Source organism: Podarcis tiliguerta (genome assembly GCF_965153285.1).
Source record: "Podarcis tiliguerta genome assembly, chromosome: 1".
Taxonomy (NCBI): domain Eukaryota; kingdom Metazoa; phylum Chordata; class Lepidosauria; order Squamata; family Lacertidae; genus Podarcis; species Podarcis tiliguerta.
In genome coordinates this window covers 86705475-86709745 of record NC_139534.1, presented here as the reverse complement: position 1 = coordinate 86709745, position 4271 = coordinate 86705475, and the positions used below count along the sequence as shown (strand labels likewise).

The following is a 4271-nucleotide window of genomic DNA, read 5'->3' as shown; positions in this document are numbered from 1 at the left end:
TTCAGTGTTACATCCATAAGGAAACCTGGACAGTTGCTTGGAACCAGCTGACTGGAACTCCCCGGGGAGAAAAGGCAACCTTGGGAGGGCAAGAGTCGTAGAAGGAAATTGATAGGTAGAGAAAGGGTTAAATATTCCCTCCCTCTAACATTTGCCCCTCCTGAGGTGGCTTTGCACATACCCTCCAACAATTTGGGAAGGCAAATTGGGAGCCCCGCCCACCCCCATCATTTGCTCGCTCGCTCACTTGCCAGTTGCCACTGCCTGCCCACCCACTCCCTTCCTCCCTTGCCCCTCTCTCCCCCATTGCACTTTCTCCCACCAATGCCATCACTGGCACAACCTCCTCTGAAGCCACTGGCTCCTCCACTGCCAGTACCACAGAAATACTTCTGGAAGCAAGTGCTGCAGTTCCAGAAGTGCTGGCTTCCAGAAGTGCCACAGCAAGAGAAGGAAGACAAGTGCTGATGTGGGGGGGGGGGAGGTAGGTTTTGCCTCTGTCTCCCCCCCCCCAAAAAAATATTATTCATTTTATAACACAAATAAACAACACAAACAGAAAAACAAATTCTTGTCTTGTCCTTATTTTTTCTAAACATTGTTAGGTGAGCTTCCCCAAGTCCCCCCTTTCTGATTTTCATTTTACCTCATAGAATCATAGAATCATAGAGTTGGAAGAGACCACAAGGGTCATCGAGTCCAACCCCCTGCCAAGCAGGAAACACCATCGGAGCACTCCTGACATATGGTTGTCAAGCCTCTGCTTAAAGACCTCCAAAGAAGGAGACTCCACCACACTCCTTGGCAGCAAATTCCACTGTCGAACAGCTCTTACTGTCAGGAAGTTCTTCCTAATGTTTAGGTGGAATCTTCTTTCTTGTAGTTTGGATCCATTGCTCCGTGTCCGCTTCTCTGGAGCAGCAGAAAACAACCTTTCTCCCTCCTCTATGTGACATCCTTTTATATATTTGAACATGGCTATCATATCACCCCTTAACCTCCTCTTCTCCAGGCTAAACATGCCCAGCTCCCTTAGCCGTTCCTCATAAGGCATCGTTTCCAGGCCTTTGACCATTTTGGTTGCCCTCCTCATCTTTAGCAGTTTACATATATTATAATTTTTAACCATTTTCTTTCATCACACTAACTTTTACCATAAAAATCTTCACATATTACCCCTTACAAATAATACTATTTTAAAATGCACTATCTTCTACTTCTAACCCTACAGCCTATATCCACTTCCCAAGCTTTTCTAAGATTTAAATATTAACATATTTTTTCAAATATTCTTTAAACTTCTTCCAATCTTCTTCCACCGCCTCTTCTCTCTGGTCCCAGAGTCTCCCAGTCAGTTCGGCAAGTTCCGTTTGCTTCCGTCTTTTGGTTCCACACTCTGGTGTGAGCCAACTGACTCACGCCACAGAGCGGGACAAAAAAAGACAGGTGTGTCTTTTGGACTCATGCTCTGGAGCAGCCAGAACCCAGGATGTTCCGCTTAAAACAGGACACTTGTGTGGTGTGCATCTAACTGTTGAGCTGCTTGCTTCCCACTCAGCTATCAGCCTCACACCCCAAAAAGCCGCCAGACAATTAGGCTGTTCCTATTTCTTTGTAGCTGATGGCAATATAATTGTCCTTGGCTAGTGAGAGTAGCAAAGGGAAGGGCCCTTTTGACCCAGGAAGGCTCGCTGATGCCAAGCAAACCCCCAGAAGTGATGTAGTGTTTGTTGAATGTGGTGTTTGGCGTGAACAGAAATCCTGGGATACGCTGCAATATAGATCCTAGCCAAAGATCAAGTGGAGATGCTGAGAAGAGGAGAGGAAGGAATGTGCAGTCTCCACTGCGCAAGCCGCTGCGAGAGGAAAATGGGTTTAAAAGTAAAGATTGGGAATGAGAGCCTGTGTGAAACTCTGAGCCGGTATGAAAGAAGCTACAATACTCTGTGTGGGATGGAAACAAAGGCACACAGGTTAATGGTGGGAGAGAGCGAAAAAGTGAGCCTGTGGGGCAGTCACACTGAATGTGTGGGTAAGCTGAGCAGAACGCAGAGAGACAATACAAATGTGAGATGGATTTGCAGGTGGTTTGTTGCTTTGCAAGTATTTTTCCTTTTTTTGTCCTTGCCTTCTTTTGTGCCTTTCTGCAATAAATAAACTTCTGAGGCCTTAATCTTGTCAAAGCAATTGCTGCACGCAAGAAGCCAATTCAGTAAGACATGCCTGTAGATACAGCTGCTTTCTGGCTCCCCACCCCCACCCGCCACCCTGTTTTCTGAAGAAAACTCACATTTCTTCATTATTTTAAGTAGCTGGGACACATTTTCATTTATCAGCCTCATATCCAGAATCATCTTCAACAGTTCTGCATTTCATTTAGAAGGCAGTATTTGGTGCAGAACATAGTACAAAATGAAGATTGCAGCACTTTCAGCTCTTGCAATTTCCCCCCCCTTTACAGTTAGGTAGATGTGACAGGCACAGGAGCCCCGAGAGAGCAAAAAGTTGGCAACTCAAGTAGAGAGCCGGCCCTGTCCCAGCCCCTTTCAGCCTCCTCCTCCTGGGGCTCTTCCCCCCTCTAGTAACTGCTTCTTTCCCCTCAGCCACTCTGTCCTTTTGTGACATCAGAGCCAGTCTATAGCTGATAGCAACAGCTAAGGCGGCGTCAGCACAACCTCCCTTGGCCTGACCATTGTGGGGGCACCTCAGTAGTGGTTTATTATAAAAAATATTTACAGCCCACCCTTCATGTGTGCTGATTGGGGGTGGGGTGGGGGGTCACACCATAAGCTCAGGTATTTGACCTTCTATTACCTGTCTGAAGAAAAAGATAGAAGAGACATGAAAGGTATATGTATTCAGAAAAAGCATTTATATAGAAATATAAGCTGGCTTGTATTTAAGCCCTGCAATTCTCTTCATTGCTTTCACCAGGGGTGGGGGTTCAGATAGCCCTATGGTTGCTTTCATGCAAGGTCTTGGGAAAACTTCATTACCTTCAGATATTCCTGGAATCAATAAGCAAAAAAAAAAAAAACAGACAGTGAGGGCGATAGCTACCATCCAACAGCATCATCCAAGCACTACCACTGACTTCTGCCTGGTGACTTCACTAACTTCATCCTTCCAGCTTCAGTTTCCTTTCACACCTCTCATCCATGCACATGCACCTACCATTTGCCTCCACCACATTCAAAACTTCCCATTCACGCGCTCAAGCATTTGCCAGCCAATATCCAAGAAGAATGCCAATGGGCACATTCACTCCTCTTTCCCTGCCCGTTCATTCACACCCCACCTTCAACTCTCAAATATCCGCCAGCTCCTGCCAGCTGGCTTACAAAGGTGAATTTCAGTCAGCTTCCGCCCACAAACACCAGCCTGCTTCTGAATGCAAATTCCACCAGCTTCCACCCACCAATGTCTGCCAACTTCTGCTAGCGCCACCACTAGACATCAGCCTGCTTCCAGCCATGGATATCGGATACCTTCAAGCCACGATCCCGCTCTGCAAGCAAACTTGCCTTGTTGTTGCTCTAAAGCATCCCACAGCCCCATGATCACCTCCGTCCATCTGTCAGTTTGCCTCCTCCAAGTGGAAGGAGACTGCATGGTGCTGAATGCCACAGCTGTTGCCTCTGTGGAAGAGGGAAAGGCCTACCTTTCTATCCACTCAGCTGCCATGTATTTTTGTGACGTCACAGGTAGTCTGTAACCAATGGCAACAGCCGGGGAGGCATAATCTCCTCAGGCCTCACAATTGTGAGTACAACTCAGCAGTGATTTATTTGTGTTCTTGTTTATTATTTAAAAATATGTAGACCAACCTTCATGTGTACTGCTAGCAGGCACGCCATAAAACCATCCTACCCAGGGCTGCATGCCAGTGGTAAGTGGGAGGCAGAGGCAGAGGGGAATAGAACAGTCAATGTGACTCCCGTCTTTGTACAGCTATGCAAAAGTCAGAGGTCTTTAGTGGCCCCCTGTAAATCCACTTAAGCAAGAATGTTCAAGGAAACATTCCAACCAGGCAAAATCACTTGAGTGTGTAGCATACAGCTGGAGAGGAGTATGACCTGGAGAGAGTCCACTGTTGTTGTTTAGTCGTTTAGTCGTGTCCGACTCTTCGTGACCCCATGGACCAGAGCACGCCAGGCACTCCTGTCTTCCACTGTTTCCCGCAGTTTGGTCAAACTCATGCTGGTAGCTTTGAGAACACTGTCCAACCATCTCGTCCTCTGTCGTCCCCTTCTCCTTGTGCCCTCCATCTT

General features: G+C 47.0%; 1 long non-coding RNA gene across 1 annotated transcript; it reads right to left on the bottom strand.

Annotated features, from left to right (window-relative positions):
* Nucleotides 1-2851: 2851 nt before the first annotated feature.
* LOC310685643 lies at nt 2852-3665 on the bottom strand. Its single transcript, XR_014515380.1, has 2 exons — nt 3525-3665; nt 2852-3008 (listed from the first exon to the last, which is right to left on the bottom strand). It is a non-coding gene; the product is annotated as an uncharacterized lncRNA (long non-coding RNA).
* Between the last annotated feature and the right edge of the window lie 606 nt (nt 3666-4271).